We start from the raw sequence: 24,532 nt of genomic DNA on the forward strand, positions 1-24,532 counted from the left end.
GAGACATGCTTCCAGTCAGATTAGAGAGCAAGCACATTTCATTAAAGAGACACCCTCTCTTCACAACTGTTCTTTGGCATTTACAAGCATAAGACACAGAAGCAGAATTTGGCCATTCAGCCAATTGAGTCTGTTCTGTCATTCTATCAAGGCTGATTTATTTTCCCTCACAACCCCATTCTCCTACATACTCCCCATAACCTGACTAATCAGGAACCTACCAACCTCCGCTTTAAATCTCCTCAATGACTTGACCTCTACAATGAATTCCACAAATTTGCGACTCTCAGGCTACATAAATTCCTCTTTATCAATGTTCTAAATGGATGTCTCTCTAATCTGAGGCTGTGCCCTCTGGTCCTAGACTTGGTGACTATAAGAAACATCTTCTTCATATCCACTCTATATAGGCCTTTCAATATTAAATAACTTTAAATGAGACCTCCCCTCATTCTTCTAAACTCCACCGAGTATAGGCCCAGAGCTATCAAACACTCTTCATGTGTTAACTCTTTCATTTCCAGTATAACTCTTGTGAATCTCCTCTGAACCCTCACCTTTTCTTAGCTAAGGACCTTAGAACTATTCACAATACTCGGAGTGCAGTCTGGTCAATGTCTTACAATGCCTCAGCATATCTTGCTCTTACGTTCTAGTCCTCTCAAAATAAATGCTAACATTGTGTTTGCCTTCCTTACCACTGACTCAACCTGCAAGTTAACCTTTGGGGAATCCTGCACAAGGACTCCCAAGTCCCTTTGACCCTCTGATTTATGAATTTTCTCCCAGAGTAAAAAATAGTCTGCATATTTATTGCTTCTACCAAATTGCACAACTATATTCTACCTGCCACTTCTTTGCCCATTCTCCTAATCTGTCCAAGTCCTTCTGCAGGCTCCCTGCTTCCTCAAAACTACCTGCTCCTCCACCTATCTTCGTATTGTCATGACCTCAGCCCCCTCCTTCAAGTGAATCGCAAGATCGCTATTAATTCGGGTCTTGGACCCAGGAAATGAGAGACAATGCCACGGAGTTGACCATTGTTCTTAGAGGCACCTGTGTGAATTGCAACTCTATAGTACGTGCCAGATATCAGGGACATGGACACCCTCGGGCAATGTGGTGTGGGGATGGCCTCACCCTACCTTGATTGACATTTACAAATCTGCCAGCCATGATAAAAAGGAGACTGCTGGAGGCGGTACTCCAGCGACGCACTAGACGGACACCATCGCTCATTCCTCTCGTAATAACGGGAAGCTGCTCGGAAGCCACGTGTGATTCAGATCCCCTAGCTAGGGAATCGAGTGGCTAATAACCCCGAAAAGGAGTTCGGACTGACAACGAGGAACTCCCGTTCTCGATCTCATGCTTTGAGTCCAGAAGGCTGGCAAGTTTATTTTCTCTCTCCAACCCGTGAACACGCAGCGGTCCCTCAAGCGGCAAAAAGCCTCCATGAACTGGCGAGACTTTTATATTTCAATTGGACAAATCGTTTAACCCCTAGACAACGATAGAGCTCATTTTTGATTATTACTACACCTATGCTTTAGATTGAGTTTTGATGATGTATATGATCTGAATGTTTTGTATTAACCATACGTTTGTGCCCCATTATAAATAAAACGTTTGAAAATAGTAGCACCAGGCTCAGCGGACCCATCTATCTTTGCTGGTAAATTACCCGGTTACTGGGGAATGTAACAGTATCATCTGCAAATTTGGCCACAAAGCCATCATCCAAATCATTGATGTACAACGTGAAAAGCAACCGACCCCTGTAGCACAGCACTAGTCAATGGCAGCAGGCCAGGAAAGGACCTTTTTATTCCCATTCTTTGTCTCCTTCCAATCAGCCAATCTTCTCTCCATGCTCGTATCTTTCCTGTAACACCATGGGCTCTTATCTTGTTAATTAGACTTATGTGCAGCACCTTGTCAAAGCCCTTCTTAAAATCCGTCAGCAATATCGACTGACTCCCCTTTGTCTATCCTGCCTGTTATTATAATAAATAGAGAACATCGCTTACCAGAATGCTCAGAGTTTAGGCTATACTAGCCTATTAAACAGCATGGAGTAAAGCAGCAGGATCCACTAGCTTTTATCATGGCCCTTATGAAAAACATGACAGCAGTCTAGAAGGTATTAATTAACCCCCTGACCCTCTTAATAAGAACACACCCAGAATAACATTCCAATCCTGAAATATATGCACACCAACAGGATAATGCTGAATCTCCCAACACCATATTTTAGCGGTTAGTGCGACATTATTATAGCTCTGAGCAGTCGAAATTTGGAGTTCAATTCTGACGCTGTCTGTATGTCGTCCCTGTGAGCGCATAGGCTTAATCCAGGAGCTCTGGTTTCCTCCCACAGTCCAAAGATTTACCAGCTGGTAGGCTAATTGGTCATGGTATATTGTCCTGTGATTTGGCAAGCATTAAGTAGGGGGTTAAAGAAAGGCCTGGAAGGACCAATTCACACTGTATCTCAATAAATAAATCACAGTTCCTAGCTCTATCAGAGCAGGTGATAAATCAATAGAACTTGATTTTCCTTTGGAAGAGTGAAATGTTTATCTTCTGAAACATTCTTTTTGCTTTAATTGGAACCTTAATTTCTTTGTAAGCTGGACCTATTACTATCTCCAAAAAAATTCTGCTGGGTCAGCAGCCACTGCCACCCAACCCTTATGGTTTAACTTCCTTCCCCAAAGGTAACATTGTACACTCTGGATAATTGAGTTCTGAGAGAAAATGATTTGGGCATCGTGCTAAGTCACAACTTGGTGAATGAGGAGCTCAGCATAGAGAAAATACAGCCATTTTTAATGATATAATTTTTTTCAAACATTACCTTTATTTGTCATGTGGATTTTGAGACATGCAGTGAGAAGTGTTATCTCCGCCAATGACCAATACAGCCCATATACTTCCAGTGCCAACATAGCATGCTCACATCTTACTAACCGTAACTCGTAAGCATTTGGTATATGGCTGGAAACCAGAGTAACCAGAGGAAGCCCACGTAGTAATAGGAAGAATGTACAAACTGCTTACAGACAGAGGTGGAAATGGAACCCCTATCTTACAGCTTGTGCTGTAAAGCGCAATGCTGGGGGGAGGGGTCAACATGGACAAACTGGAGCAATTTTTAAGTGCAGAAGACACTTTGCAAGGCATGTAGTAGCTTAGCCAACTCCAGCTAACAGGCTGGAGTTTTGGTTCCTACATCGCTCATGAGCCAGTGATAGCTGGTTGGATTGTCACTGAAAGAGCTTTAAAACTGAAAGGTAGGTAAGGGTACAAGTGGTTCTCTGGAGAAACAGGAGGCTGCAGATGGTAACACTGATTCTCCTGTACTTTTACACATTGCTGACTGTCTTTACTCAACCCTACAAATTTTATTTTGCTACTTTTGTCTCTGTTTTGAGTGGATAGTGCCCAAGTGTGATAGGAAAATGCACCACAGAAAACATCCTATCTAGATGCATAACAGCTTGGTATGGCAAATGCTCTGCATGTGACAGCAAGAAACTGTAGGGAGTTGTGCACACAACTCAGCACATTATGGAAACATAAGACCATAGATATAAGACATAGAAGCAAAATTCAGCCATTCAGCTCATCATATCTGCTCTACCGTTCGATCATGGTTCATTTATTATCCCTCTTAACCCCATTCTTTTGCATTCTCCCTAGCATTCCCTAGTCAAGTTTAGAAGAATAAGGCAGATCTCATTGAAACCTATTGAATATTGAGAGGCGTGGAGAGGCTGCTTCCTACAGTGGGGGAGACTAGAACCAGAGGAGACAGCCTCCGAATAGAGAGGCATACATTTAGGTTCTTTGTGAGAATGGGACCCACTCTTGGGGTTTCATAATTGGCCGTCGTTCGGCATGCCAAGGGCTCGGCCTTAAGAGCTCTGCTCACCCTGGAGATAGGGGGATCGGGGTCGGTGTCCGAGCAGAAAACTGGCGTGTCATGGGAGGTGGAAGATCTAAGGCCGTGTGCCCAGAGACCTGAGATCTTTGGGCTCAGAGCTCGGAAAAAGCAACGCAACGGACTTTTAACATCGTAAACCAGCTAGTTAGTAGTTATATCTCCCCTCGCGCTGTGAAATGGTGACACCTCTTTCTCCCTTATTAGGGAGGGAGCGAGCCTGTGGTGTGTCGAATGCCGGGGATCAGTGTACTCTTTGAAGTACTGCAAATCTGTGTCTTTGCTGTCGCCTTGCTCACGCTTGAGTGCTTGGTGGCGGGTGCCGATGCTTTTGCTTTGCTGGTGGGGGTGGGGAGGGGGATTCATTGCTTGTTACTGCTTACGCACGGGAGTGAGGGGACTTTGGGGTTCTAACATTTAACTGTCATTCATTCTTTGGGGGCACTCCTCTGCTTTTGTGGATGGCTGCGAAGAAAAAGCATTTCAGGATGTATATTGCATACATTTCTCTGACATTGAATGTACCTTTGAAACCTTTGAACAGAGATGAGGAGCTAGAGAGTGGTGAAACTGTGGAATTCATTGTCACATGTAGCTGTGGAGTATATTTAAGGCAGAGGTTAAAAGGTTCTTGATTGGTTAGGTCATGTAGGGTTACGGGGAGAAGGGATGAGATTGAAGATGAGAGGGAAATGGATCAGCCATGATGTAACGGCGGGGCAGACTCGATGAGCCAAATGGACTGATTCTGCTTCCGTACCGTAGAGTGGACATGAGAGGATGTTTCCTATAGTGAGAGAGTCTAGGACCAGAGAGCACATCCTTGATATGGAAGAAAGTCCCTTTAGGACAGAGGTGAGGTGGAATCTGTGGAATTCATTGCCAGAGATGACTGTGGAGGCCAAGTCATTGAGTATATTTCAAGGAGAAGTTGATAGGTTATTGATTAGTCAGGGTCAAAGATTACAGGGACAAGACAGGAGAGTGGAGTTGAGAGGGATAATTAATCAGCCATGATGAAATGGTGGAGCAGACTCAATGGGCTGAATGGCCTAATTCTGCTCCTATGTCTTATGTGCACAAACAAGTAAGGTGTCATACAGGTACAGTGAAAGAAATGCAGCAGGATCACAGGTATGTATATTCAGGCAACAGACAGAATATAAATTATATGTTGTGGATGGTGACTGCCTTTTTCCCTGGGTAGGACAGATGTAAGCTGGAGGGCAGAGATTTAGGGTGAGAGGGGACAGATTTAAAAGGGACCTGAGGGGCAACTGTTTCCACACAGAGGGTGATGAGAATATGGAATGAGCTGTCAGAGGAAGTGGTTGAGGCAGGTACTTGGATAAGTAAATGTAAGGGCAGGACTTGGAGGGATATGGAATGGTGGAAATTTGGACGAGTTTGATGGGCAACGTGGGCAGCAAGAACTGGTTGAGCTGAAGGTCTGTATCCATGCTGCAATGCTCTATGACTCTACATGTGAATTATATGGCAGTGGCAAAAAGCTGAATTACACCACTAGAACATAATTTAAAAATACATTAAATCATACAGGCAAGATTGAAGTATGTGGTTTTAGGATAATTTGCTAATCTGCTCTATTAACAGATGACAAAAGAAGAGCTACAGATTCCAAAGTCAATTCCAGAGTAAATTGCAAAATCAGGGGCCCAGTGGCTGACAACATTGTTTAGGGTATTGTGCCGATAACTCAGATACACAGAACTCTGGAACTGGAAGAAAAGAGTTCTTCAGAGAGTTGCAAGGATGGTAGACATTATAGGAGTGATTGGGTATATGCAACTAGCTACCAGTATAAGAGATAGAGGTGGGGATTATTGTAATTATAAATGGATAGAAACATAGAAAATAGGTGCAGGAGTAGGCCATTCGGCCCTTCGAGCCTGTACCACCATTTAGTTTGATCATGGCTGATCATCCAACTCAGAACCCTGTACCTGCTTTCACTCCATACCCCCGATCCCTTTAGCCACAAGGGCCATATCTAACTTCATCTTAAATATAGTCAATGAACCGGCCTCAACTGTTTCCTGTGGCAGAAAATTCCACAGATTCACCACTCTCTGTGTGAAGAAGTTTTTCCTCATCTCAGTCCTAAAAGGCTTCCCCTTTATCCTTAAACTGTGACCCCTCGTTCCGAACTTCCCCAACATCGGAAACAATCTTCCTGCATCTAGCCTGTCCAATCCCTTTAGAATTTTATACATTTCAATAAGATCCCTCCTCAATCTTCTAAATTCCAGTGAGTATAAGCCTAGTCAATCCAGTCTTTCTTCATATGAAAGTCCTGCCATCCCAGGAATCAATCTGGTGAACCTTCTTTGTACTCCTTCTATCCAGGGAATGAAAGATATATGAAGCAAGTATGATAGCTCTGGGCCTGTACTCACTGGAGTTTAGAAGAATGAAAGGTCTTGATGGAGCTGACGTGGAGAGATGTTTCTTATAGTGGGGGAGTCTAGGACCAGAGGGCACAGCTTCAGAATAGTGTAACATCCACTTAGAACAGAGATGAAGGGAATTTCTTTAGCCAGAGGGTGGCAAATCTGTGGGATTCATTGCCACAGATGGCTGTGGAGATTGGGTATATTTAAGGTGAAGGTTGATAGGTTTTTGATTTGTCCGGGTTTGGTTACAAGGAAAAGGTAGGAGAATGGAGTTGAGAGGGATAATAAATCAATCATGAAGGAATGACAGAGCAGACTTGATGGGCTGAAAGGTCTAATTCTGCTCATATGTCCAATGGTCTTACAATGTTTAATAGACAATTAGACAGGTTCATAGATAGGAAATGTCTAGAGGGATAAAGGCCAAATATGGGGGAATGGGTCTCACTCAAGTAGACAACTTGGATTGGACAGGCTGGACAGAAAGGTCCATTTCTGGGTGTATAACTATGATTCTACAGAAATAAAGGGGTAAGACAGTAGGTTTTGAAAAAGAGGATGAAAATTCACCAGTGTACAGTGAATGGTACTGGGAGACATCACTGCAAAACTGACCTCAAATTCAAAAAACCTATGCACTATATGTAATAACAACTCATGCATCACCAGGATGCCATGGGTTAATGCTGTGTCTAGTGAAACTATAAGTCTTTTTCATCCTAGTCTGGATGTCCCTTCTGTAAGACTGAGGTATTTGTTTTCTCAGTGGGTGGAACCTTTCTGTTTCAGTTTCCCTGATTGATTTGGCTTATTCCGAATATATCAACAACAGCACAGGAAATGACAGCAAAGAGAGGCCCTGTATAGAATGAGTACCAAAAAACCACTGGGAGCACTGAAGAGTTTTGGAAAGTCCTGCTTTGACAATAAAAGGCTACTTTCCATTGCTCAGCCAAGTTGGAGCAACTTAGCTTCACCAAGTCATTAACTGAATCTCAACCAATCCACGAGATTTTCACTGGCACATCATAAACACACGAGGTTCTACAGATGCTGGAAAGCCACACAGAATACTGGAGGAACTCAGCAGATCAGGCAGATCTACCTATGCCTATCACCCCTCATGGGGCAGAGGCCACCGTCAGCAGTTTGCCGGAGTCCTCTATCCTTGCCAGACCAGCCTTTTGAACTGTGCCCAGGTGTAGCCCATCGTTGAAATTCCTTCCCCCCTCAGGGTTGAGGTCTTTGGAACTTCTGTTGGTGGTTCTGTAGCTCTAGATTTTTACAGGATGGGGTTGCTAGCCCCATGCCCAACCCTCCACCTTTTGCAGCCGTGATTGTGAACGTTCACGGATGGATGACTCAGTATTTACAGATGGGAATAAATAGTCAGCTTTTTAGGCCAAGATCCTTCTCACTGCCACTGTCCAACTAAGGAATTTGTAAATTTAGGTAAGTTTTGAATGTTCAACTTTTCAATGACATTGATATGCTGCTTCTTATCCCACAGTCACCATTTCATAAACTTATAGGTTAGCAAGGGATGAAAGTCACTGCCAATTTCTAGCTGCTCTGCTGGGATGTTCCATATTGTTCAGTGCACAGTGACATGATGGAACCAAATCCATTTCAATATCCGGACTGAAAGGAATGCCAGCCCAAAAGAGCAATTATTTTCCCCTAAAATTGTTCCATTTGGCTTCTAAAGGACATTCAACAAGCTGTGTTTGGGATTACTTTCAAAGCCCCAAAAGGAAAGCTGCCTCAAGCCAGCACAGGAGATGGTCAAGTGTGCCAAGCACTAAACTTGTTGGTTTCTTTTGAGATCGCGAAGACAGTGCATCAATGCTGGTTCTCAGGAGACGTCATTTGAGAAAATTTATTCTCAAAGCATTATCTCCATTTGCAATGGAGAATCCTGTATAGTTATGATAATCACATGCCAATACTTAACATCTGAGTAGAAAGATGTTTCTGAGAAATATACAATGGAATTTTCTCAATGCATAAAACACCGAGAGCACAATTTGCAACAGCTGCAAAGAAAAACATTTCCAGCAGGTCATCGGCCTGAGGTTTTAACCCTGTTTCTTACTGCATAGATGCTGCTTCTATTATACTCCACTAAAAGAAATTTCCTCTCTTCCAGGAATATTTGCATCTGAATCTGTGAGGAAGTGATTAAGAAATTTGAGAGTACAGGTCAAGAAAGGCCTTTGACACGATCCCAGATGCTAGACTGGCCCCACATTAGGCCATTTGGCCAGTCAAGTCTGCTCCACTATTCGATTGTGCCTGATTTATTATCCCTCTCAACCATCTCCCCATATTCTTCAACATCTTTACTAATCAAGAACCTCTCATCCTCTGCCTTAAATATACCCAATGACTTGGCTTCCACAGCTGTCTGAGGCAATGAATTCTACAGATTCATCAGCCTCTTCGACCTCTGTTACCTTATTACTCATCAATAAATTTCCTCTCCTGTGTTTTACCTTGCTCCATGGCTACATTCTACCCTCTTTCCCGATCGTCTTACTTTCCTGCACCACCACCACTCCTCACCCCTACTCCCCACACTATCTCTGGCCATCTGACTCTTCTCTCTCTACCTTGACAAACACACCATCATCTCCTCAACATCCAGATCCTCACATCATCGTTCCTTCTTCTTCAGACTTGAGACCACTACACCCAACCCTGCTCAGCCATTGAGTGGTATCCTCTCAACAAAAGGTGAGGGATTGGAGGTGTTGACAACAATGCTCTTCTTGTCAACATTCATGAACCGTCACCTTCAGCTGAGTGGCCACAGCATTTCCTTGGCAATTCCCTGCTCACACACTCAGCCACACATTTATGCCTTGAATGGCATCCCTTCAACATAACTCCCCTCTATCATTCCCACTTAACATTATGTTATAGAGGATCGTACTGCCTTCGTTGTTAAATCTTTCTCCTCACATCTTGTTTCACCTTAACAATCCATTTTAATTTATGAGCTTTAAACATTTGCTGTACTGTTCTATGTTTGCACTTATGATTGTGTGGCTAATAAACAGCTCTGATGCCATACTTAGGTCTGTTGACAACACCACTGTCAAAGGCTGAATCAAAAGTGGTATATTGGAAATGACGTTAAATAATCTTGAATCTTGAAAATGTTTGTTTATCGTTCAATGCAACATGACCTTACAAGGGAGCCAACTTGCTAAAAGTAGAGGAATAAACAAAATCAAAGTAAAATTAAATTTGTAAATAATGACTGCTGTTGGCTGAATCAAGGTGGTGGATGAATCAGCATATAGGAGGGACATTGAAAATCTGGCTAGGTGATGCTATAGCAAAATTCCCTCACTCAAAGTCAGCAAGACAAAAGAGTATTGACTTCAAATGGAGGAAGCCTGAGGTTCATGAACCAGTTCTCATTGGAAGATCAGAGTTGGAGCAACTTTAAATCCCTCGGTGTTATCATTTCGGAGGACCTGTCCTGGGTTCAGCATGTAATGCCTCGACTTCCTTAGGAATTTGCAAAGATTCATTAAGACATCTAAAACTCTGACAAACTTCTATAGATGTGTGGTGGAGAGTACATTGACTTTGCTTTGAATTTCTATATTAACATCTCATGTTCTGTCTGGATAGCCTCCAATCTGATGGCCTAAACATCGATTTCTTCCTCCCTCCCCTTCTCTCTTTTTCTATTCCCACTTCTGGCTTCTGGTTACCCTCTTACCTCTTTTCTTCTCTTCACCAGCTCATCACTTCCCTCTGGTGTCCCTCTTTCTTCCCTTTCACCCATACTCCACTCTCCTCTCCTATTAGATTCTTTCTTCTTCGTTCCTTTAGCTTTTTCCATCAATCACCTCCCAGCTTCTCACTTCATCCCCTCACCTCTACCCACTTACCTTCCCCCTACCCTAGTTTCACCAATCACCTGCCAACTTGCACTCCTTTCCTTCCCCCCACCTCCTTCTGTTCCCTTCCTTTTCAGACCCGATGAATGGTCTTGGCCTGAAATGGCAATTGCTTATTCCCCTCCATTGTTCCTCACTGACTTGCCGAGTTCCTCCAGCATTTCGTGCGTGTACTCAACAAAACTTTCTTGCTTCTTCTCACCCCAAATACATCCTGTATTTATTTTGCCTAGCTGATTACTAAGAACTGTTTGAGTTAATGACCAAACCTACCATTACCTCACAGCATTAGCACAGCTCATGCTTCTGAACATGAGCGTGTCAAACCCAGCCGACAGCACTTGATCGAACAGGTAACAGTTTCTTAAGTTCTGACAGCATGGTGGTTGTCATGGTGAGCTAGTCTCCTTTGCCTGCATTTGGCTTATATCTCTCTAAAACTCTCTTATCTGTGAACTTTTAAAAATATTGTAACTACACCCTGCTCTGCCGGCTCATCCCATATACTTTCCACTCACTGTGTGAAAAACCTGGCCTTCAGCTCTTTTTTCCCCTCTGACTTTAAAATGTTGCTGCCTGGTTTTACATCACCACTTAAAAAGGGTACCTGCTCACTAACCCTCATGGTTTTATACACCTCTAAATGGTTACTCCTCAGCCTCCTCCACTGTAGAGTGAATAGCTGACCTTATCTAATTTCCCCTTGTAACTCAAGCCCTCCAGTCTCAGCGATTTCCTTGTGGCTATTTTCTGCGCCTTCTTTATCTTAATCATAAGTATGTTGACCAGAACTAAGATCAAAATTAGCTGTACATTGAAACATTGGGTGGTGGGATGAAGATCCGTCTCTACCAAAGGAAGTGTAAGGCTCTCCTTCCCTTTGCTCGCCTGCAGGTCACCCTTGGGCAGGGTGTAGCACCTGCTTAGCCCCCCAGCCACCCCCGAACAGGGTCACATACAGCCATGGGAGCAGATGGTGGATGGTTGTATGAGCTGTTGCAGCATATCACAAGTCTTGGTTATGCAACTACTGACGCCAGGCAGCCAATCTCTGAAGTGTATTGATAATGGCTGAGGCTACCCATCTTGTGAAGACATTGCCCAAAAGAAGGCACCTCTGTAGAAAAATTTACCAAGAACAATCATGGTCAAAGACCATTAACGTCTACTTCATACAATGCCGCACTTAATGATGATAACATTGAAACTTACAGTGAGACATGTCATTTGCATCAAATCAAAACAGCACAGACTGCGCTGGGGGTAGCCTGAAGTGTCGCCAGGCTTCCAGTGTCAACATAGCATGACCACAACTCTCTATCCCAAACTGTTCGTCTTTGGAATGTGGGAGGAAACAGGATCACCCAGAGGAAACTACACGGTCACTCCTTACAGGGAGCGGCGGCAATCGAACCCCGATTGCTGACTGCTGGGACCGTAAAGCGATTCTGCTAACTGCTAACCCCGATTCCTGCCTTTCGTGCAGGAATTGAAGCCTAATTTCTGATCAATGGCACTATGAAGTGAATGCGCTAACCATTATGCCGCATTATATTCAAGATAGTGACCTATCATGTAGGTGCTTCTGAAACATGGCCTACCTACAAGTGGAAACTCGAAAGCACTGGCAAACCATCACTGAAGGTGCCTCTATAAAAATCTCTGAAGCTGAAGGAAAGATAAACAAACCAGTATGATCATTTCCTTCCAGACCTCCATTCTGAGCATAGCTTTCATGCCCAACATCATGCTCCCAAAATAGAAATCCCACCCTGAGCTCTGTAATTGAAATCATTCAGGAGGACAAATCAAGCATTGCAAGACACACAAAATACTGGAGGAACTTAGCAGGTCAGGCAGCATCTAAGGAGGGCAATAAACAGTCAACATTTTGGGCTGAGATTCTTCATCAGGAATGAAAGAGAAAGGTGTGGAAGCCAAAACAATAAAGTGGTGTGGTGTCTGGAGGGAGCAATTTCTCCAACTTCTGGAGAAATTACCAGAAGATGGAGAAATCAATGTTCACGCCATGAGGATGGAAGCTACCTAGACAGAGTATGAAATGTTGCTCCTCCATCTTGAGTTTGGCCTCATCATGGCAGTACAGGAGACTATGGGTGGGCATGTCAGAATGGGAATAGGAAATTGAATTGACATGGGTTGCCACTGGGACATCCACTGGTGATCTAAAGCTTCCAACCTGGTGGCATGAACATCAATTTCTCTAACTCCAGATAATTTCTCCCCACTCCCTCCTTACTCTTCTCCCTTCCCCACTTTCTTTTTCTGGTTTCTTTCCAGTCCCGATTAAGGTTCTCAACCCAAAATGTTGATTGCTTATTTCCCTCCATAGATGCTACCTGACCTCCTGCTGCATTCCTCCCCAGCATTGTGTGTGTGTGTGTGTGTGTGTGTGTGTGTGTGTGTGAGTGTGTGTGAGTGTGTGTGTGTGTGTGTGTGAGAGTGTGTGTGTGTGTGTGTGTGTGTGTGTGTGCGTGTGTGTGCACGCGCGCGCTCATGTATTGCTCTGTATTTCCAACATCTGCAGAATTTCTTTTGTCTATGAAACAATGCAAGGATGTTCTGAAATGTAAACTTCAACTGATTATTGGGAATCCTTGCCTCTGGAGCATTCAGAATGCACAAGGCACATTCAGGATAGTACTGAGTAAAGAGTCATCAATCAGGAGCAAACAGAAGTTTGCCATAAATGGCAGTAGGAGGCAGATCAACAGACTAACCACCTGCCTGCAATGTCAGGCATTCGAGCTTCACATGCAGAAGAATCTACAGACCCGATATTGTCTTCAACAAACAACTCAGAACTGGAGGGGAATCATGACATCTCTGATCTCACGGGCCTAACTAAGAGTGGAAGAAAACCATTTAGATCAGCTGGAAGTGAAAATTGAGTCTATTGCCATCTACAAAGATGCAATGAAAGACTTCCAGCAGCATCACAGGTACATAGCATCAATTTAGCAGCTTCCACAGGGGAAAAAAATATAAATAAATGTAAAGAGAAAGATAAAGAGAAGGAGAAGGCTTAGCTTTATTTATCACATGTACATTGAAACATACAGTGAAACAACTGCATTTGAGGCTTTATAAAACACTGGTGAGGCTTCGCGGAGTACTGTGAGCAGTTTTGGACCCCTTATCTCAGAAAGGATGTGCGGAAACTGGAGCGGGTTCAAAGGAAGTTCAGGAAAATGATTCCAGGATTGAATGGCTTGTCATATGAAGAGTGTTTGATGGGTCTGGGCCTGTATTTATTAGAATTCAGAAGTATGAGGGGTGACCTCATTGAAACCTATCGAATAGTGAAAGGTCTTGAGAGAGTTGATGTGGAGAGGATGTTTCCTATGGTGGGAGAGTCTAGGACCAGAAGACACAGCTTCAAAATAGAGGGTGTCCTTTTAAAATGGAGATGAGGAGGATTTTCTTTACCCAAAGTGGTGAATCTGTGGAATTCACTGCCGCAGGCAGCTCTGGAGGCCAAGTCTTTACAAATATTTAAGGCAGAGATTAGTAAATTCTTGAATAATCGAGACATGAAGGAATATGGAGAGAAGGCAGGAAATTGAGGCTGAGAGGAATAATGGATCAGCCATGATGAAATGGTGGAGCAGATTTGATGGGCCAAATGGCCTAATTCTGCTCCTGTATCTTATGGTCTTATGGAAATACGTCAATTACGTCATCAGCCAATGCAGTCCAAGGATATGCTTGGGAGGGGGGTAGCCCACAAGTGTTGCCATGTTTCTGGCCACTTACTAATATGTACATCTTCAGAATGTGGGAGGAAGCCAGAGCATCCAGAGGAAGCCCACATAGTCATGGAGAGAGCACATAAACTGCTTACAGACAGCAGTGGGAACTGATCACTGGCACTACAAAGTGTCGCGGTAAACACTTCTCCATCGAGCCACCCTAATTATACACTATTTTTACAAGAAAGAACACACTTGAACAATAAAAAACACACCGTCCAAGTTTGTGCAAAATGATCACAGTGTTGCTAAACTGTAGTGATTAGGATTTTGCCAGTTGGTCGAAGGACCGAATAGTTCACGAGAAGTAGTTGTTCCTGAATATGGTGATGAGTATTTACATTACTATTGTGAATGGGATTTTTCCTTGCATTTATTAACATTACAATAATTTGTGTTCAAATGAACAAGATTTAACTGAATAATTTGGGGTGCCACAGTAGCGTAGCAGTTCGCGCAAGGCGATATGGAAAAGGTCCTCTATCATCGTAAGTTTTTTTCATTGAGGCCATCAGTAAGGTATTAGAAAGATGCCATGGTCTTTGATTCATCTTAAGTACAAATTGCTCAGAATGTGGTTAATGTCCTTCGTAAATCAGAGCATTAAGTACAAGAGCTGGGATGTTACGATGACATTGTATAAGACATTGATGAGGCCAAATTTGGAGTACTGTGTGCACTGACCTACATGAAAGATGTCAAGAAGATTTAGAGAGTACAGAGAAAATTTACAAGGATGTTGCTGAGTCTTGAGTTCCTGTGTTATAGGGGAAGTTTGAATAGGTTAGGGCTTTATTCCCTGGAGCACAGGAAAATCAGGGATGATTTGATAGGGGTTTACAAAATTATGAGGGGTACAGATAGTGTAAATACAAGCAGGCTTTTTCCATTGACGTTGGGTGAGACAAGGACTAGAGGCCCTGATGAAGGGTTTTGGCTCAAACTGTTTATTCCACTCCATAGATGCTGCCTGACATATGGGGTTCCTCCGTCATTTTGTGTTGGTTACCCTAGAACTAGAGGTCATAGGTTTAAGGTGAAAGGTGAAATATTTAAGGGGAATCAGATGGAGAACTTCTTCACTCAGAGGGTGGTGTACATGCGTACTGAACATGCGTGGACATCGGTTCGACTGAAACATCTAAGAGAAGTTTTGGATAAGAACATGGGTGGGAGGGATATGGACAGCTATGGTCCAGGTGCAGCTCGAAAGGACTGGGCAGAATAGCAGCGTGGCATGGACTAGATGGGATGAAGGGCCTGTTTCTAAGAAGCTTGATGCCCACTCAGCAGAAGAGTTTAATTTCAATATTCCATTACATTTAGCTAAACACCATAGAGCAAGCTGGACACAAGAGGCATTGTCTGGATAGATGACCTACTCACAGAAATATGACTATAATGCCAGTCAACTTTGTACAGCAAATTGTAAGCTTTCTTCACATGGTTAGCATGATGTATGGCAGCTAATCCTAGCTGGGAGAGCCGAAGAGGAAACTGAATACATGCTAGTTTTCAATTCAGTTATCTTAGTTCAAATTATCTAATGATTAATCATATAATACAGCGCTGAATTTTCAATTTACTGTAATTTCTACATGTTTACTTGAAAATAATCAGAATGGGAATCAGATTAAATATTGTGAAATCTGCTGTTTTGTGGCAGCAGTACATTGCAAGGCATAATAATAAGATATAAATTACAGTAAGTACATGCAGTGTATTGAAAAATACAAATTAAATAAGTAGTGAAAAAGAGAGGGGAGAATAGTGAGGTAGTGTTTATGAGTTCATTGCTTATTCAGAAATCCGATGACAGAGAAGAAGAAGCTTTTCCTAAAACATTGAGAGTGCGTCTTCAGGTTCCTGTACCTCCTCCTTCATGGTAGCAATGAGAAGGCAAGTCTTGCGTGATGGGGGTACTTAATGATGGAATCTGTCTTTCTGAGGCATCACCTTTTGAAGGTGTCCTTGACACTGGGGAGGCTAGTGCCCATGATGGAGCTGGCTGAGTTTGCACCATTCTGCAATTTTTTCTGATACTAGCTCCTTCATACCAGACAGTGATATAGCCAGTTAGAATGGTACAACTGTAGAAATTTGCAAGCGTTTTTGGTGACATACTAACTCTCCTAAAACTCCTAATGAAATATAGCCGCTGTCTTTGTAATTCTTTGCAATCGCATCAATATGTTGTGCCCAGGATAGATCCTCAAAGATGTTGACACCCAGGAACTTGAAACTGCTCAGCCTTTCCACTTCTGATCAGGGCAAAGCAAAGGTCTGCATCCTCAGGAGATGTTATCAAGGACAGTCGCAATTTAAACAAGGACAGACTGAAGTTAAAGCAGGAACAAACCATTAATCCTGCTTTGGATAATAAAGCTAATTGCTGACAGATGTCAAGAACTACAGCATACTACATTTTGAAGCTGGGTCTTCTGATGTGATTAGCGGATTCCAGAATTCTGCTGACTTGAAACTACAGTAAATCACCTACAAGTTGCATCCTCAGCACTCGGCAAAGGCAACACACACCAAAACTTCCCTACAATGGATGTTTTACATCCATTATTAACTTTCTGTCTGAATGCATGTTGGGTTCACTTCATTATTTCTATTTCCTGTCATTTAATAAATTATGTCAGCATTTAAAGGACTATCTGGGTGTATGTGTGTGGCTGGGTGAATGGGAGGGAGCTAAGTTGTTATGTTGTTGTTGTTGTGTAGTCCCTGAACATTGTGGGCATTTGGTGATGAAATGTGTGGCAAGACTTGCAGGCTGCCCCCAGCACATTAGTAGTTTCAATAGTTCAATAGGTCCATTTAATAGCAGAGAATGTATACAATCTACAACCTGAAATTCTTGCTCTTTGCAGGCATCCACAAAAATAGGACGCTCCACAGAATGTGACAGTAAAAATGTTAGAAGCTCAAAGCCCCCTTCTCCCTCTCCCACGCACAAGCAGCAGCAAAGCCTCAACCCTTCCTCTCCCCCACAAGTATCAGCACCCTCCACCCACCAAGAAAGACCATGATCTGCAGTACAAGAACTAATTGTTCACCCGACAATTTGACATGCGACAGGCTTCTGCTCTCCTTAATAAAGGGGCAGAGAGTTGTCACGCTTTCACAGCAACAGGGAAGACCAACAAAGATAAACAACACGCTGAGTTATGGTGTTAAAGTTTGCTGCGTTACTTTTTTCCGGAGTTCTCCGACTCGAGAATCGGCAACAAACTCTCCCCACCAATGAGAGAAAGAGGAGGAAAGCGTGCAATTCGCCAAGTACAGAGCCCCCAACAGCTGATCTGCTGTTCCCAATGTTCTGTTTTCTCCTGTGACACTTCAGTCGGCAACACTGGCGCATTTCACTGCAGGTTTGGATGGACACGTGATAAATAAATGAACCTGAACCTGAACGATCCCAACAACTGTTTTTGCTTCATGTTGGCTATGATGTTTGCTCAGAAATGAGAACAGGCTGACTTTGATTCAAAGGGAAGGAGTAGTATATTTGTAGTGACTTATAGTTAGTGTTGGTTCTCCAGTCTGACATTCACAAGTATATCAAATACTCTATACTGTTGAAAGTATCCTAACCGGTTGCATTATGATACATCCAGATCGGCATTTCAAATGCACAGGAACATAATGAGCTACACATCCATCCCCACCATTAGTGGGTTCTGCATCAGAGCTGCCCCAAGAAGGCAACATCCATTATCAAAGATCCCCAACCCAGGACTCACAGACCATGGGTTTGAGCTTCGGGCCTTGACTTTCGGACATGCATGGACCTCTGATCTCAGTGATCTTGGTTGGGGGTGGGGGGGGGGGGGTGGTTCACAGGCCTTCATAGATCCCAGCAGTAATCTTTCCTTGTAGAACTGATTTCATTAACACCAGGAATGAATTGTGTGTAGTAAATAAGTGGTCATGGTTACAGAATCAAGTGGGGCAGAAGAAAGCCATCTGATCAGGTCTGCCTACTTGAACAACCATGAACTTAGTCCCATCCTTTCATTCTGCTCCCAAATACATATCTTTAGAATATGCTGGTCATGACAGAGAGATGATTGAGAAAATGCCAGGAAAGTGCACACTAACTCGTCCCACTCGCTTACCTTTTAACCTTCTCTAAGACCAATATAACCTTCTCTCCTACATAACCCACATTTTTTCCAGGAATATGGGCAACATGCAGCCAAATGGGAGCAGTTCAGGTAGGCAACTTTACAGAACAGAACAGTACTGCACAGTACAGGTCCTTCAGCTAAAATTTATTCTGTACCAAGACTTCACATCTTCTCTAAACTGTAGCTCCTCGATTTGAACACAACATTCAGAGGTTTAAGAGGAGGTCCACAAGAATGATCCTGGGAATGAAAGGGTTAACATATGAGGAGCATTTGATGGCTCTGGGCTTGTATTGCTGAAGTTTAGAAGAATGCGGGGGGGGGGGGGATTTCACTGAAACCTATTGAATATTGAAAGGCCTAGTTAGAGTGGATGTGGAGAGGATGTTTCTTATAGTGGGTGAGTCTAGGAGCAAAGGGCACAGCTTCAAAATAGAGGGATGTCCATTTAGAACAGAGATGAGGAGGAATTTATTTAGCTAAAGGGCAATGAATCTGTAGAATTCATTACTACAAATAGCTGTGGAGGCCAAGTCACTGAGCATACCTAAGGCATAAGTTGACAGGTTCTTGGTTAGACAGGGTGGCAAAGATTATGGGGAGAAGGCAGGAGAATGGGGTGGAGAGGGGTAATAAATCAGCCATGATGGAATGGTGGAACAGACTCGATGGACTGAGTGGCCTCATTCTGCTCCTGTGTTATGGTCTATTCTAGCTGTGGCTGTACCTTTGATTTCTAAAGGTTCCTCACACTTTCATTGCTCTTATACTCCATCTCTATAGGTACAGCTCAAGATTCAAGCTAACTATCACATGTACATTGAAACAACCTTACGATGTGCTGGAGGTAGCCCACAAGAGTTACCATATATTTCAATGCAAATACAGCAAACCCACGATGTTCAGCTGAATAACATAAAACACAACAAGCAACAAAACAACAAAAGCCAAACATGCCCTGTTCTTCCCTCCTAGCCACACATACACAGGGTTTTCTATATTTTTATAATCACACTCTCAATATGCCATTCCACTTTATGTTGATGATGTCCATCCGATCCCCAGATCCCAATTCCTGAGCCCTTTTTGGTACTTTATCAAATGCTTTTTGGAACTCCATTTACTTCACAACTACATTCCCTCAAGAATCTTTTCTATTACTTCAGTGAAGGAACTCAGCAGGTCAGGCAGTACCTACGGAGAGAAATAAAGAGTCAGTGTTTCGTGGTGAAACCCTTTGCTAGTCCTGGTGAAGGATCTCAGTCTGAAACGTTGACTCTTTATTCCTTTCCATTGATGCTAACTGACCTGCTACGTTTCTCCAGCGTTTTGCGTTCATTACTTTGGATTTCCAGCATCTGTATTATCTTAGTTTCAGACTCTATAAAGTTAATTAAATATAATAAGAACAGAAAAATATTTGTTCTGGCTTGATTTAATGAATTCAGACAATCCACATCCTGCTAATTTTGTCCCTGGTTATTGCTTTGTGAACATTCTCCACCACTGAGGTAAAATTGAATGGCCTGCAGTTAATGATCTCAACAGAAGCTTTCTTGACTGTATTATCACCCCAGAATCTATAATGACCAGCAATTACAATGGGCTACTTCAAGTTATTCCCTCACTTCCCTAAGCAAATTCATTTCAGCTACAAAAACTGCTCAGGGCTATTACCACAACTGCTTTCTGAAAGAACTTCCATAATTTGTGGAGAAACCAGTTCAACTTTCTTCAAGGGAGAGGGTAGAGGGCAAGCTAGCAGGTGTGAGACACAGAGAGAGGGAAAGAGAGAGGGAGGGGTGGAGGTGGTAGACAGGAATAAGAAAGAGTGAGGGAAAGAGAGGGAGAGAGAGGAGAGGGTTAGAGAGGAAGAGAGAGGGAGAGGGTGAGAGAGAGGAGGCAGAAGGAGGGGTGAGAGTGAAGAGTGAGAGATGGGGTAGAGGAAGGGGGAAGGCAGGGTGAAGGCAGAGGGAAAGGGAAAGGTGGGGGAGAGGGAGAGTGAGGGAGAGACAGAGGAAGGGAGTGAGAGGGAGAGGGAGGGGAGAGGGATAGAAAGGGATGGGGAAGGGGAGAGGGAGGGGAGGGAAAGGTAGAGGGAGGGGCAGGAGGCTGAGGGAGGAAAAGGGGATCCTAACTACTCTACCAGCTGTTTGCAGAGACACTGATAAAAGGCCTGAGAGACTGGGCTGCTCAATCTCAGCTGCAGATGGCATATAACCCATGAAAACCAAGGATAATGTCGAATCAGGATATTCTTATTTTTGTTTTTCTTCCCCAAAGAGCTCAAACAAAAAATTAATAAATTCGAAGCACAACTCGAAGTCTGCTTTCTGAGCCATGGGGATTTGAAGACAGGATTGTAAAGAATGACAAACCTTCTTCTCTTCGTGGTTCCCACCCTGCTAAAGCTGGCTTTGTCCAGTTTCTTGGGAATGGAATGTTTCTTATACTATACAACATCAGCACATTTCCAAACTGCGTCATCCTTGATTGATTGGGAGTGCAAGACGCAGAGTAAAGAACTCTGTTTAGCCAAACTGATATCAGTAAAATCAGCATCCATGGGAGCACCCAGTCCACAACTGGAGTGTGGCCCAAACACATGTTGCAAGGCAAATGTACATAGGACATAGTGGCCACTTTATTAGGTACACCTGCTCATTAATGCAGGTATCTAGTCAGCTATGCAGACATGGTCTAGCACAGGGTTTCTCAATTGGGGGTTCCGTGAGAGATCGTGATTGAAAAGATAAACAGTTTTTTTGAACTTTACGAAATGCACAATGCTACTAGCGCTTGCAGTGTGGTGTCCAGTGATCAATCTTGTTAGCGGTCTCTCAGCCCGGTATGGTCGCGTGCAGTAGGACTGCACTTATTCTCAGCTTTTGGTGCGAGATAGGGGAGGCTGTTGATAACTGGTGAGCGCTGTGTTGCACAGAAGCCGGGACAGTCCACTGATGGTAAGCGCTGTATTGCACGGAGGGAAGGTCGGTGTAGGCTGATGCGCGTTTTCCGAGCACTGAATGGACTCGCCCAACTTGGGCTGTGACGTTAACCTCTCCCTCCCGAATTCCCTACCCCAATTTCTCCTTATTCACCGCCAATTGACTTATCGGAGTGAACAAGCTCTACTGGTGCAGTAGAAAATTGGAGGGAAGTTTTCATTCTAAAGAAGGAATCTCTATGTGCCAAGGCTGCTGGTCTGTCGCTTTGCTGTTGTTGTAAACATTGCAAAAGGTGGATTGTGTAGGTTAGAAGTGAATTGTATTGTGAAGTATTCACATTTTTTGCAGTTTTCTCATGTAGTTTATTATGCTGTTCTTTTTTTATATTTTGTTATCCCATTTTCCATTGTGTCTAGTCTGCGGCAAACAACTTACAAGTGCAACAATGGTCCCAGCAAAATTGATAAAACAAATCCACCATACGACACATAAAAATGCTGATTATTTTAAATGGCTGTTGGAAACAAACAGGAAAGCTTTTAACTAAAATCAATTTACAACCTTTATATATATAAATTAAATCTACCGAGCTACCTTTTGAAAAATTAAGTCCCACTTTGGCTTAAGCCAGTTATTTAACAGAAATTTATTACATTTGCCTTAAGAGTTTTAAAAATTTATGAAAGGGAAAAAAAGAGATTAATTTCAATAAAGGTAAGTTAAGCTTAACTATCTGTTTTTTCCAAGAAAGCTTGGCTAAAAATTAATTTTCTACTCAAAAGAGCATTGACAATTATTTTTAGATCATTGTATCTACAACTTACTGGCCAAGCTAACGTACCATGAGCTGTAGATGTAATACTTCTTACACAGGAATTTCCTGAGACATGAAAATTATTTCAAGAGTTCCTCCAGGGCAAAAAAGTTGATAGAGACTGGTCTAGAAGTTCAGTTTTCATTCAGACTAAACATTAGAATGGGGATGAAATGTGATATAAGTGACTTTGACCGTGGAATGATTGTTGGTGTCACATGAGCTGGTTTGAGTGTCTCAAAAACTGCTGATCTCCTGTGATTTTCACACACAACAGTTTCTGGAATGTAATAAAAAACAAACACAAAAAAGCATCCAATGAACAGCAGATTTGCGGGCGAAAAAGCTTTGTAAATGATAAAGGTCAGAGGAGATTGGCCAGACTGGTTCAAACCGAAGATCACCTCTGAACACACAACACGTCAAAACTTGAGGTGGATGGGCTGCAGCAGCAGAAGACAATGAACGTATACTCAGTGGTCACTTTATTAGGTACAGGAGCCAACGAGTTTAAACATCACAGCATAGTGCAACACCTTCAATCCCCAATGCTGTACTGACCATTTAGCCTACTCTAAGATCAATCCAACCCTTACCTCCAACATAGTCTTCCATTTTCCTTTCATCCATGTGTCTATCGATGAACCTCTTATATGTTCCTAATGTATCTGCCTTTACCATCACCCTTGGCAGCATGTTCCATGCACCCTCTGTAAAAGACGTACCTGGGACATCCCCCCCCCGTCACGTAATGTAATGTCTCCAGGTTGAGTCTGGTACATGAGACCACAACTAGCATTAACCATTGTTAAGTCAGAAAAGTCTGTTATTTTTTTGTTTCAATACAATGTACTGTTGAGAATATCGTGACTGGTTGCATCATGTTCTGGTATGGCAATTTAAATGAGCAGGAATACAAGAAGCTGCAGAGAGCAGTGGACTCAACCTAAAACATCACAGGCACATCCCTCCCCCACTGTTGGTTATATCTACAGGAGGTTCTGCCTCGAGGCAGAAAAGACGCTACAGAGGATAGCTAAAACTGCCAAGAGGATCAACAAGGTAACCCTCCCCTACCCCATTTGTGATATTTACTGGGAGCATTTTAAATAAAGGGCCCAAAGCCTTATTGTGAACCCTACCAGCCATCCCACAATTTCTTTGATCCACTATCCTCAGGAAAGAGGTAGAGGAACATCAGGACTAGGACTAGTACTGCTTGACGGGGTAACAGCTTTTTCCTTCAGGCTGTGAGACTATTGAATACCCTGCCACCACTGAGGTCTTATCACTAGGACAGCGAGTTGTTTACTGTTAACATGTGCTGCACACTACAATCATCGTGAATATTTTATTAAGTTATTTGTGGTAATATTTTGGTTCATGTGCTGTGTATGATAAATGTTTTGTGGCTGCACCGTAGTCTGGAAGAACATTGTTTCATTTGGTTGTATATCTGTACAGTCAAATGACAATAAGCTTCAACTTCATCAAAGATCATCACCATCTAGGCCATGCTGTCTTCTTGCAGCTATCATCGAGCAGGAGGTACAGAAGTCTGAAGTCCGACACCACCAGGTTCAGGAACAAAACATCCCTTCAGACATTCAGTTACTGAACTAACCAGCACAATTACTACCTCAGTACAGCGACCCTATGGCCACTTTGTTCACTTTGCACTAAAATGGATCATTGTTTGTTTTAATTTTGTAAAAAATCTGTATAACTTACATTTACACTGTTTGTCTAATGTTACGAGCATGTGATGCTGCAGTAAGATAGCTTTTCATTACACCTGTGCATACATGTACTTGTGCACTTGACAATAAATGGGCTCAATCATGGACCTTAACGCAAAATGCGGTAAAACTACCTAAGGTTCCCAGACAGAACATCATATCAACTTGTTATTTTTAATGAAAAAGCTTATTTTTTGAAGTGATTCTTTCTCCATGTCTAACTTATAACAGGTAAGATGATGAAGACTCCCACCCCATTTCTTTGACAACGTTGTGGACAACTGGTTGATCTTAGCAATCAAAGGATAATCCCTCCACTTGTCCACTCCACAGTAGATCTGAAGTCTCTACACTTCTTCCTCAAACAGATATCAGTCTGACACCTGAAACTGTTTCTTTCTCCTCTTCCTTATTCTGGTATCTTCCCCCTTCATTTCCAGTCCTGATGAAGGGTCCAAAATATCATAGAGTTATAGAGTCATAGAAAAGTACAGCACAGAAACAAGCCCTTTGGCCCATTTAACCACTGCCAAACCATTTAAACTACCTAATCCCATCGCCTTGCACCCGTTCAGTAGCCCTCCATATACCTATCTAAGCAACACACACAAAATGCTGGAGGAACTTGGCAGGCCAGGCAGCATTGATGGAAAAAAAAGTACAGTTGATGTTTTGGGCTGAAACATCTTCTAAACTTCTCTTAAACGTTGAAATCGAGCTCGCATGCGCCACTTGTGCTGGCAGCTCGTTCCACACTCTCACAATCCTCTGAGTGAAGAGGATTCCCCTCATGTTCTGCTTAAAACTTTTCACCTTAACCCATGACCTCTGGTTGTTGTCTG

General features: G+C 42.9%; 1 protein-coding gene across 1 annotated transcript in view; it reads right to left on the reverse strand.

The window, feature by feature from the left end:
* vta1 (vesicle (multivesicular body) trafficking 1) overlaps positions 1-24,532 on the reverse strand; it is a 302,456-nt gene that overhangs the window by 41,508 nt on the left and 236,416 nt on the right. The window lies entirely within an intron of this gene.

Source organism: Hemitrygon akajei, chromosome 7 (genome assembly GCF_048418815.1).
Source record: "Hemitrygon akajei chromosome 7, sHemAka1.3, whole genome shotgun sequence".
Classification (NCBI taxonomy): domain Eukaryota; kingdom Metazoa; phylum Chordata; class Chondrichthyes; order Myliobatiformes; family Dasyatidae; genus Hemitrygon; species Hemitrygon akajei.